This window comes from Anneissia japonica, unplaced genomic scaffold (genome assembly GCF_011630105.1).
Source record: "Anneissia japonica isolate Jap-2015-1 unplaced genomic scaffold, ASM1163010v1 scaffold287877_len585272_cov192, whole genome shotgun sequence".
In the NCBI taxonomy this organism is placed as follows: domain Eukaryota; kingdom Metazoa; phylum Echinodermata; class Crinoidea; order Comatulida; family Comatulidae; genus Anneissia; species Anneissia japonica.
The window spans coordinates 183,230-196,996 of record NW_022686151.1 but is presented as its reverse complement, the minus strand read 5'-3'; the positions used below and the strand labels follow the sequence as shown (position 1 = coordinate 196,996).

Genomic DNA, 13,767 nt, shown 5'->3' with positions numbered 1-13,767 from the left:
TAAGCATTTGTTCCTGTTTTTATATGCTGTGAGAAAAACATAATCCACTTACAAGATATATACTGTATTCTATTAAGGAAGGCTTTGTTAATATATCAATCAATCATTAAAATACCAAAAAAATATATTTCAACTCTTAAAGCATAAATGCAGAATGTTTAAATGTTGAAATTGTTACATAAATTCATCTCACAATGTGAATTCAAATGTCTTGGCCCTCATTGGCCCTTTGGAATGCCTTGCCTTCTCATTGGACAGCAACTTCCACCAGTGGATGCAAACTTTTTATTAAAAAAACTTCTCTTTTTCAACATTATTTTTAATTATTTGACATTTTAGATTTGCAGCTTTAGCACAGTGACATTATTAATAGTTAATAAATAGAATGAAGATAGCAAACACATTCAACTCATAATAGATATAACTCATAATAGATATTATTATTAATAATAATAATAATAATAATAATAATAATAATAATAATAATAATAATAATTATAATAATAATAATAAAATAAACAATTACTTCAAAATAAGATTGACTAATATGAACACAATTATTTGGTGATAATATTCATTATTCCTCAGAAATTTAATTCAATTTTGTTGGTTGTTTTATATTTCTCAAAATAATCTTTAGAGCACATTGAGAATTAGTATCACCCTTAGAAACAGTATTGTTTTTGGCATGAATAAGTGATTTTTGATAAACCAAAACAACAATTATGGTAACAATTAACTAAATTCAACATTTACACAAATTTGATTCAAAATGCAACAATTACACAGATTTGACGCAATACAAACGCATATTTAACAATTATACATTTAATTGTGCAATAAAGGAATGTGTCCAATAACCATGGAATTGATGACTGTAACTGATTGAAAATGATGACAAATTTAAATGGAAGAGATATCGTTAATGATCCGTGGCACGAATGTCATTAGTTATCAACACAAATTAGCAACACTAATAACTCACACTTTAATATATTCCATTAAATCAGCCTGGCTTGCTACCCTAGACAATATACAGCAGCCTAGCTAAGGAAATGCTTATTCAAGGGGAGGCTTGAAGGGATATGTAGGAAGAAGAGAAAACATTTGTATTGTATCTCCCCATTTGCTCATTGATTAATTAGCATTTTTCAATTTATGATATATACTGTAGTACTAATAAAGTGTGGAAATTATAAATTATAATACATAAGTTTCAGGACCACATGTATAAATGGCAAGTTGATATATTAAAGATTTTAAGGGTGGAAAATTTATAGAAAACAAATTTTTTTTTGCATAAAATTGTAATTATAGTAGAGATTAGGAGGGGAAAAGGGGATGGGGAGGTGGATGGGGATCTAACACTGAGTTTATTCCAACACTGTGTTTAAGTAGCTGATATTACAGATGGTGTTTATATTATTTTAGTTGAGGATATTTTTGTGGTCTATTATTTGTTTACTCTGACTAGATGAGAGGGAACTGGCTCAAAATAATAGGGAACTTTTAATTTGTGTGACGATGCGACGCTAGAACGAAATCACTCATGCATGACTGTCCTACCTGGCGTCCTACGTTCTCTGCATACGTAGATTTGGCGAAATTGCGTTCCAGAATCTACTCGACGAGGTGACCGTAACGTTCTCGTATTGCACCGTCGTCGTGCAATCAAAAACTCCCTACTACCTAGCCTAAGCCAGTACATCACTATGTAGAATAGTGACATGATGCCTGTGATCCTATGGGCTTCCATCTTTAAAAGGTTACATATAGGTTCCATAATTGTTTTTATCAATACTAATTACCATCATTATTATATGATAATAATCATGATTAACAATAATATTGTTTGTCTTTGATAATTAAATGAGAATTTGAATAAAAAAATTAAAAATAATCAAACAAAAATTACTGCTACTACTACTAATAATAAATTCAAAATCAAAGCCAAATATAACAACTTTAGGTAAGCCTTTGGAGAAGCACACATTACCAGTGACAGCATTTTTACCCAGTCAGCAGCAGTGAAATTTTCAAGAAAGGTTTAAGAAAGGTATCATTTAATATCCTTTTCTTAATCATACAACTCAAGACATATGAACAGACTAAAACTTACGATCAAGATTAAGGATGTGTTACTCACTCAAGTTTAAAATCAAGTACTTGACAAAATAAAAAAGCAATCAACCCACATTTTATTTGAATCTATTGTAATAATCCGGCTCAAATCAATTTTAATTGACATGACTTATCAGATCAACGCCAACTGATTAACGTCACTCAAAACACCAGATGTTGTTTTTGTAACAATTTTGTAAAATATGCATATTTATTCATTTTTATGTACTATTCTCTTATACTGAAATAATACTAATCATACACATATTTGTTTAAATAACTATAATCCATATACATGTCACATACACAATTGCAATCTAATTCACACATATTCATATATTCATTGTGTATTGATTTATATAACTGTAAGTTCCAACTTGAATCTGTGATCACGTACGTACTAGTATTTGTGGGGATGGAAGCCATTACAAGAGAAATCTGGCATTTGTAGTGGATATGATTGCCTATACTGATATCGTCAACACGCTATTAAATTATTGTCATTAATTCTTTTATGTAAGGTGTTTGATATGAATATATTCTATCATATTGATTTATGATCCTAAGAGAGTTTGATGTGTATTTTCTTTTCCTAATATATTTCAACATTCATGAACATTTCTGATTACAAAAAGGGAAACTGCAGGCAACATGTCTTCAATTATAAAAGGGACAGCGGAAATCAGCCAACACAAGCCTATATATAGTATGATACCAAAACAACTACCAAGAACGTGTAAGACTGCATTAAGGAAATATACACATTATAAATACTTTTGATATTATTTGTTTAAACTTCCAAAATAATTAAAAAAAAATCTGAAGTTAAATAAGAATGTTGCTTCAAACTTGAATGGAAAACTTTGGCGAATTTTTTCCTCCATACATTTCTTGTACATACATGTCTTGAATTTACTGTACATTTAAAAGGATTTAATAATTTATTAACTTCAAGATACTATATCAATTTTATTTGTTAATATTAAATTTTAATTAGTGCCTTTTAATATGAAAATTTTAAATTTATTACTAGCCAAATTAAAGCTATGTCTATATATCTATAAAAGAAAGGTATTATATATGCATCTATTATTTGGTCAGAACATTTTTCTCATTATGACTTTCAATTTAAATAAACTTTAAGCAATTAAAAAATATATTTTAAGTTTGTTATTTCTGTACAGCAATTGTAGCATTTGATAGCCTATAATGCGATACCACTACTGTACCTATTATTATCTTCTACACTCAATTACCAACTGAAGCACAATGTTGTAAACGTATGGATTCAATCACGAGCCTACTTCAATATGGAAGCTGTAGAAACAATGAAATTCAAACAAACACTTATGACAATAAACAATTATAATGCATATTCCCTGTGTGGGAGTTGGATTAATCTTGAAATTGTGATTTCATTGAGTCTGGAAAATTATTGCTACTTAAAAATTATGTGACATTTATATTCCTGTCAAAAAACAAGTATTATATGTGATGATATGAAATAGGAGAATTACAGAACATTGGGACACAATGTCAAGCGTCATGTAATTATGTTAAATAAAATGTTTCTTTAGCCTTCGAGCTGATCATGACCTTGTTTTGACATGGAATAGATCTGATAAACACAGTGTCAAGATCAACAAAGAATGACTAAAATCCACATCCCATAATTTAAACCATTCAAGTATTTCGTACTAGTGATCTTGTACTCAAGAAAATACCAACAAATACGATCAAGATAAGCAGCCGAACGGCATCTGAAACAAACAAAAAACTAATTGCTATGAAAATAAATGAGCTGCAACTTCGAGAGGGCATCGCCTAGCGACAGGTCATCAAGTAGATAATAAGGATTAAGGCGACATTAAGGCCGTTTACTGCCGCACACCGTGCTTAAAAACAATGCTCACAATAAATTTCATAGAGATGTTTTTATCCATGACTGGTGATGGTGGATAATACTTGCTATATACTGCAGTTAATCATTGGATACTAATCAATACGCAACAAGGCTAAGAATTGAGACAAAGCTTTGTACATGTACAACTCAAGATATTTTACCTTTTGTAATAGTATGAACACATAAGAGTGAGGTTGTAGCCATAAAAAGCTCACTGAAATATAATTAACATTTTTATGCCATATACCAATTTCATATTTATTTAATATTATAATTATTCCTAAGTATATTCATCATGCTGATCTATCATCTTAAGCAGTGCTCATGACAATGTCAATGAACCCACCACCATCACAATATTTCACCACAAACGCTATATAATAAATGGATCACACTCGGACTAAATTATTACTTTTAGCTCATAGCTACACAGAAGCAAAGGCACTTGATTTGTATTTGGTTATCTTCAATTGTAGGTACATGAAGGGAGTCTACAAGGATGTGAATATTTTGTTAGTAGTATTTATTGTAACAAAATACATGAGATTACTCCCCAGCAGGGTGTAAAGGATGGAATAGGGTGTTGCACATTGTGCTGGGTATTTATGTTCAAAAGAAAAGAGTAGTAAAATGCATCAAGGACTTTCAGAATATCTTTGTGTATGAAAAAAGACAATTGTAGCACATTAAATGATAAAGTACCTTGGCCTTAATATAAGATCAAATCCAGTCTCTAAAACTCCTTTCAGATAGACGTTGCCGCAATATTACAGTAAGCATGCCGGCACAATAACCAGCCTATATTCTTTCACACAGTCTATACTCTATCACACCACAATGTTGTGGTAATCTTACGCTTTTCTGTCTCAAAGCGTACTCGCGCGAATATGCGCCCGGGCACTTAAAATATTTTTTGCCCTTTTTGAGGGGCACTTATTCAGACGGGGCATTTATTCAAACGGGGCGCTTATGAAAACATAGTGGAAATTGGGGGGGGGGGGGCGCTTATGGAAATATATGAAAATTGAGGGGTTCTTCTGGGAACTTGGAAAATCCAATGGGCGATATTTTAAATGAAAAAAATTCTATACATCCGAAAACCGAAGATTACAAATGGTTCTGGTGCAGAAAAGATAATGGTCTAGAAAGCATGGCTTGTGACAAGAATTTTGTGAGTTTCAACAACAGATGAAATTAGTGGTGGTGGTGGTGTATAAGCTTGTTGGCCATCTGCCGATTGAGATTAGCAGGATCATTGCAGGGCTTCTTGCAAACTCACATGAAAATGTGCTAAAGGTGCAAATTGTTGGGAAAAGAGAAAGAGAAGTAGACAAATGTAAGAAGAGAGGAATGTTGGAAAGATACTGGGCAGGGAGCTCTCATCTGTCCAGGATAAAATATCCTCATTTTGAAATTGACATAAGAAGAAAACACAGTCTTGGGATTAGTTAGATTATCGTTTGCTAAAAAAAAAAATCAATCACAAGTTATTGTTTTAAAAAATGAATAAACACTGAGGGTGCTTATTCAAATTAGGAGGGGCGCTTATTCAAACGGAGTGCTTCCTCTTGGAACCTGGAAAATTCAATGGGCGAATTTTAAATGAAAAAATTATATATATACATCCGAAAACCGAAGATTACAAATGGTTCTGGTGCAGAAAAGATAATGGTCTAGAAAGCATGGCTTGTGACAAGAATTTTGTGAGTTTCAACAACAGATGAAATTAGTGGTGGTGGTGGTGTATAAGCTTGTTGGCCATCTGCCGATTGAGATTAGCAGGATCATTGCAGGGCTTCTTGCAAACTCACATGAAAATGTGCTAAAGGTGCAAATTGTTGGGAAAAGAGAAAGAGAAGTAGACAAATGTAAGAAGAGAGGAATGTTGGAAAGATACTGGGCAGGGAGCTCTCATCTGTCCAGGATAAAATATCCTCATTTTGAAATTGACATAAGAAGAAAACAGTCTAGGGATTAGTTAGATTATCGTTTGCTAAAAAAAAAAATCAATCACAAGTTATTGTTTTAAAAAATGAATAAACACTGAGGGTGCTTATTCAAATTAGGAGGGGCGCTTAAGACAATTTTCATGCTTATTTGAGAGGGGCGCTTATTCAAACGGGGTGCTTATTTGCGTGAATACTTTAATATTGGCGGTTTAAATACCACCACGCAATTGTTTTCAACTTTAACCTTGTTTTTTTATGCATAAATGCCCATGCTGGCTTTACTGCCACAATATCGAGTAAACCATTTCAGACAGAGCAAGCCAGTAACCGCAATATTGCGGCAATATTACTAGGGTGCAAAGTGACCTAAAGTAAGCTGGAATATTGGTGTATCGACCATTTCAGACTGAAACCTAGCCCTCAAAATTGGGAAAAAAGTATGTTGGCAAAAAAAAAAAATGAAAATCGTCAGCGCTAGAAAATTGAAGTTTCAACTACAGTGTTGAAATCAACCAATGCTGACCTGTTATAGCAGTGATGGATTTGTTTTCAAGTCACCCAATCAAGCTGGAAAGCCTAACGTACTAACTGATGTTCAAATTCAAAACTAATTATTGATAAAATGTTGAACAATGTTTATGTTATTATGATGAATAAAATGAAACTAACTACAAAAAAAAAAAAATACAGTGGAATCTCCGAATTCCAAATGCACAGAAAACCGAATTTCACGCTAAACCAACTTTCTTTTTCAATTCCCAAAACCACTCCTATTCTTCCTTTAATAAAATTCCTTCCGAAAACCGAATCTCCGTATTCGGAATTCCAGACGTTTTATTCGGTCCGGAACATAAAAATCAACTTTTAGAAACTGAACAAACGGTTAATAAACAACAATTTCCAGACGAATTAATGCAATAATCATCGCTGTCTATTAATTAACAACTAGTACAACACCCTGTGAATGAACAGTCGTACAGCTAGCTCAGTCCCAACATCGTTGCCATACAGATTATCTATTGATTAAAACGACACACCAGTAGGCCTAAAACATTAATGTTAGATAAAGTGAAAGTTACGCCTTCCAATGTTTATAAAGCGCATTATCGCCTTAGGCCTAATAGTGCCAACCCTTTTGAATGCATATTTTTCACAGGCCTGGTGTTTATTTATTTGAACTTAAACATTTGTTACAGTGGCACTCGTCTATTGACGGTGCATTCAAAGACAATAACAATTATTAATTAAAAGCTACAATAGAATTGTATTTATATACAGTACAGCCTCTCCTTTGGGACATCCCTCCGTTGAGCTATATCCCTACTAAGGACAGTTTTGGAGGAATCAGTTTGAACAAGACAGTCAGACCAAAACAGTTAGACCAAAACTGTTTCACCAAGACAGTTAGACCAAAACTGTTTGACCAAGGCAGTTAGACCACAACTGTTTGACCAAGATAGCTAGACCTAAACTGTTTGACCAAGACAGACCAGAACTGTTCGACTAAGACAGTTAGACCAAAACTGTTTTGGCCAAGACAGTTAGACTAGAACTGCTTGTAAAGACAGTTAGACTAGAATTGTTTGACTAAGGCCTAGTTCGGACTACGTGGATAAACCCAGCTCAACTCATTGGGTTTATCCACCTGCCAGTCTGAACTAGGTGGCTTATGTCAAGCCAGGCTGTGTTCCTATAGTAACTAGACCTGGCATGCCACTGTGTTTAACTTTTCTAAGCCGGGCTAAGCAATGTTTTGAAACACGTACCCTGGTTACGGTTTATTATTATGCAAATGCTTGCGCCAGGCTAATCGCGTTAGTCTGATCGCCTGGCGAAGTTAAGCCGGGCATAATGTTCAGCCGGGCTTAACTCAAGCCTGGTTTATCTCCAAGTCTGAACGTAGCCTCTGACAGTTAGACCATAGAGGAATTAGTTTTTAGAAATTTCGCCATGGTTAGACCACAAATGTTTGACCACGACAGAACAAAACTGTTGACCAAGACCGTTCAATCATGATCATGACAGTTTGACCATGACAGTTTGACCAAGAGAAATTAATTATACCTACTTGCACAGATAATAAAAGTATTGCTTTTTTTTTTAAGCTTTGAGCACTAGCAATATAAGCATAATATGGTGGGAAATAGAAAGAATATTTCATATGTTGGCCAAAAATATAGTATTTAATTTGAGCTTTATTTGTGTTTATTATTCCCATGAATATTGATAAATAAAAATGATGATCTGACCTTGTAACTATGCTAAAACACAATTGCTTTTGGCTTCATAAAAAATAAAATGAATAATATGGAATAAAGAAATCAATTCATGCTAATCTTTCAATTATCCTTTCTAAACTTTCCTAACCCATTATAACCCATAATAGATAAGTTGGATAATGATGCACCTCTTTAAGAAAACATAATCTGACCATCCATGGAGTTTTCCAGACTTTTGTAACTGATTGCGAAAACTAAATAAATAAATTGTTCACACACCATACACCCCATACAAAAATACACCAACCACTACTGGTCATCCAAACCCTTTAAATTACCGGTAATCATCGATTAAGCTCCTTATGGGGGAGAAAATATACTTGGAGGTATTCAAGTTTAAATCCAATTGTTTGTGTAAAATATTTTTGTTTGGTTAAGTGTGAATCTGTGATGAGGCCAAAGCCATATGGTGAATTGTGACAGTTATCCTACTTGTTCTATGAACCACTACAGTAGAATGCATAATTGCCCTATCCCTACACAAATCAATTGAAAATCAATTACGAAAATCAATTACTGCATATCACTGCCATACTCGATCAGTGAGAAAGCAAAACAGCATATAAAGATAGAAAACTCTCAAATGCTTTTATTATTTACCAATTTTGTTTAGATATTATAATAAATCACAGACTAAAGGTTGCACCATAACAAATTGTCAAATACCGCGAACCTCGAATTGAAGCCCTGGGCTTCTTTATTTTGCGAACTTTGGATGGCCTTCTTTTCAAGATGGGCTTCTTTTCGAGATGGGCTTCTTTTCAAGATGGGCTTCTTTTTGAGACTACTTTTGCAAAGTAAAGAAGGGGGGGGGGAGCTTCTTTTCAAAATGAATGCTGTAAATTTTGTGAAATTGTACTATAAAAAAATAAATAAGGCCACTGTAACATCAATCTGTATCATGGAGTGTATTTAACTGGCATTAAATCACCTGAACTACTGTATAAACCAAGCTTGTATTTAATTTATTTTGTTTTCTGAAATTCATGTACAGTGTATGTACTGTACTAAAGAAGCTATGCTATCTTGAAAAGAGGTCCATAGACTTCTTTAGTAGATGGGCTTCTTTTTGAGTCTAATTTTGCAAACTAAAGAGGGGGCTTCAATTCGAGATGGGCTTCATCTCGAGGTTAAGCCCACTGGGCTTCAATTCAAGGTTTTACGGTATCTGTATCAATGCTCTTCCAATCTTACTGCTGTAATAAATTTAACTAAATCAATTCCTCTTCATTTCAAATTCTTAATTTAAAAAGTTAATACAAATCAAGAGTTATTTAGCAATGTGAATAATATACATTAATTCGTAGATAAATAATGAACTCCTTATTCATCCTCAGAACATTTTTAAGAGCATTCTGGTTACTGTTCTATTGTGTACAACTAATTACTGCTGTATTAAATTCAACTAAATCAATTCCTCTTCATTTCAAATTCTTAATGTAAAAAGTTCATACAAATCAAGAGTTATTTAGCAATGTGAATAATATACATTAATTCGTTAAGATAAATAATGAACCTCCTTATTCATCCTCAGAACATTTTGAAGAGCATTCTGGTTACTGTTCTATTGTGTACAACTAATTGTTCAGTGTTTTGTTGTTGCTGCTACTTCTGCTGTTGCTATTGTTGATTTGTTGATGATTTGAACTTCCTGCTGCTGTTGTTATTTGTATCATTATCATCATTATTTCTTTACTACAATTAATGATTTATCATCATCATCATTAAAATAGAACATCACAGTGCATTTCCTACATTTGGTAGTGTACTTGATTGAGATGAATAAACATGCACTAAGATGACGATCTGCTATGGGCTGTGGCCCAATTTTGAGCTGCAAAAAGGTTTAAGAGGGCTGCAAAGCTGTCTAGGAGAAAATAATAACAACAATAATACTATTTGACCAATTATAAAAAAAAAATATAAGGTTTTTTTTTTTATACGAATATGAGGTTTATATGAAATTTTGTCACTTATAGAACAGATATCAAATTATTGTATATCATAAGACCATGTCATTTTTAGAACTTCGTGCCAGGTTTTTGTATGTTGGTCCGACACAACTAAGCCGAGGCTTGGTGCCTAGAATCTCAATAAGGCCATGCAGTAAAGAGTTTGAAGAACACTGCACCAAGAGATAAAAAAAAGAAAAGAAAAATCCTACTGCTGTTTAAAAAGTCATTCCAAGTATAATAACTTGATAAGCATAATAATAAAAAATAATGCATTGAAAATAAATGTGATCTAGGTATACAGATATCATATGACAGATAATACTGTGGGAACATGTTGTTTGACAATAGCAAGCCAAAATAATATCCCACCACCTCAAAGAAATATACTAGTATCGGACCAGTCAACCAATTTCAAAGGACAATACCCCTACAGGGACCCTGGTTTGTGCAAGCAAAAAGTTATTTATGCAATGATGGAATAAAATAGTTCAAGTAAATGTTTTTGGTTAAAATTTGGCACTTTTTAATTTGATTTTATTCAAATATAATTTTAAAGATATAAAGATAGCTAGGATACATATACTTTGCTTTTCAAAATAACATAAACATGTAGTTTTAACTTTCAAATTTCTAATTCTAAAAACTTTTCAATTTTGTATTTTATGCACAACCCCAGGGAAGAACAGCTTTGATTGAGCCTGAGTCACTTGTTTTGAAATAAAGTTGTTGTGTTATGTTATCTTTGGTTTATCTGCATTACCATCAACCTGATGATAGATATGTTAGTAAAAATAAAATAAAAATAACATATCTGATGACAAATATGTTATTTTTATTTTATTTTTACTAACTTTAATTTCATATAATTATATGGCCTATTATATCATTAAGGTCCAACCGTCCTTAACTCAAGTTACAGAGACATAGAGTCAGCATTACTGCCTGTTATACAAGAATAAGGCCCAATAAAAAAAATTATTAGTTTATCACCCTTGTGCGCATGCCTTCTATGGGTACTGGAAAAAAAAAATGTTTTCATTTTTTAAAAATTTTATTTTATTTATTTATTTTTTTCATTTATTTTATTAAATAGTTAGTAGATATCGTTTGCATTATCTAAATCATGTTTTACTTTGAATATCAATGCACCAGCAAACAACCCAAGGGTAATATTTGGCTTTAGCAAAATAAAAAATAAAAAAAAAAGCCTCCCTTCCTCATCACTTTTCCTGCCCAGAGAGGGTGATAAACTAATAATATTTTTTATAGGGCCTAACAACTTTTCTTATTAACTTATCTTGGTTTTATGATGGTATATCTATGAAAAATTAATGCCTGCATGTTTTTGCTTTGGTATAATTTAAGGGATATTCCAAAATTAAGATGTTCTGTAGAGAGCCCCGAGAAAAAAAATCACAATAAAAACTATTTCTAGCATAGGAAATGAGAATTACCGCTGCTATTGCTACATAACTATTTACTTAGCTGCATAAGCAATATTATTACAGTACTAATATTAGTAGCCTTGGGTATAACATCATGCAACATATTTTTGGTTAGTTTTACAAATTAAAATTGAACATGGAATAATCTGACAAATAGCTATTACTAGGCTTACTAGAAAAGTATATGACAGTATTCTACTGAATGTCACTGAAGAAGATGATGATGGTGTAAAGGTGAAGCTATCGAATTCCGTCACCCTAGGAATAACACATCAATGAAAAAAAGGTGATAGCTAAATAACTCACTAATAAAGTACACACAATACGGTGCACCGAAAAAATAAGGTGATAGCTAAATGACTCACTAGAAGTACACACACAATATAGAATACCATGCAAAGAAGTAATCCTGACAACTGCCAGCACAAACAGGCCATGGTGGGGTTGGAGGGTTCATTCATTGCTTTTAATTGGAAAATTAAATCACGAAAATAGGAATCAATAACATGTCTAAAGCTAACCACTAAAATTCAAAACCAGTGTGTGTACCGTTTTAGAGTTTGCTTGTTTAGGGACCCAGCATGACATCATAACATTTACGCACAAATACATGAATGGCATAATAAGAAAGTTGATCGCAATCATTCCTAGTGTTCCACATAGGAACCAGAAAGCAGTACCAACTAAAGGGGTTTAACAAGTAATCATGTTCATCATCCAAACTACTCGCAAGAGATAAACCATTAAATAAATTAACAAAAGCAAACCATCTTTTCCCTTTAATTTTTCACCAAATCAGAAACAAGCAACTATTGTAAACTATGAAAACTGGAGCTAAAAATTAGCTAATCATAAGATTGAAATTGAGCTTAAAATGGATACATTAGCACTTATGAAGACAGTATCAATGTCAGAAGATGACTGCATACTAATGAAGTGATAATTTGAGGTGAATATGATACAGATTGACAACCGCCACCATACATCCAATGTTTCTCTGCCTCAGGCGGCTGTATTTCAAATGCTTTCAATTATGTACTCTATAATATCAGCCTGTAACATGTGGCAAAACTGTAAAAATCCATTGTAAAATTAAGTTCAAATTTTGCTAAATAAATTAGCGCCATGGGGAAGGAAACTCGACTGAGAACTCGCAGGACATCAACCAAATCAGCACCTTAATTTACACTCGTTTGCTGCAAAATTCGCCTCAGGTAAAAACTACAGAGTACACTCCTGGCGTTCATTAAACATGAGTTCTGCGAGGCAAATTAAATCCAGTCTATTTTCATCCAATGGGATACAAGTAAACTGAGATTTTGCAGTGTAGCTGTTTTGGAGCCATGCAGATTTGCGAGGATATCAAGGCCCACCGGTTAACAATCGTCATGATTACAAAGTTCCTCGCAATAGGAAACATGTTGTCATCATGTTTCGAAACTGTTTACACCTTCTGGCTTCTTGTACTAAGTGTTTGCTTAGCTGAGTCCGACATGTGTCCATCCTTAGCACTTGCTTTATAATTAGTTGTAGTGCTGTAAGGTCGGAAATTTGAGGGTCTAGCAATGGCTCCAGGCATTTCTACTCATTTTCTTTTGGGCCAAACTGCAACCTACTTATAAGAATATGCTTGTCACAATGTAATTAGTTTAAAAACAACAAATCATTAAAAAGTTAGAAGTTATCTAAATTTTAAGTCATTGTATTCTTCACTGCTTGCAGAGCTTTCCGAAGACACAAGAGAAGAGGTAAGGTGAGATACCTAGAATTGGAAGGATATGATCGAATCATGTGGTAGGATCGTCATGCACTCAAACATGTATAAACATGTATTCCATACATTTTATTGATAAATGTATAATCTGTAAATTCTAAATAAACTAGTAGGCCTATAACTTTTTACAACTACCAATATTGTACCAGTATTAACTTTTAACATATATTGTACATAATTTAAAAAAGGTAAAGTATATATCTTGGTTTCCTGCCTACAAAGTAGAATCCAATTGGAAGCAGCTTAGCTATGAATATGTGGAACAGCACTAACTCTCAGAATACTCAAGTGGAGTAGAGTTATTTATTATGTACTTATATACACATATATTTTAATTATAT

General features: G+C 32.9%; 1 long non-coding RNA gene across 1 annotated transcript in view; it reads right to left on the bottom strand.

Moving 5' to 3' along the window:
• The window catches only part of LOC117113540, a 28,078-nt gene that overhangs the window by 13,500 nt on the left and 811 nt on the right, over window positions 1–13,767 (bottom strand). The window lies entirely within an intron of this gene.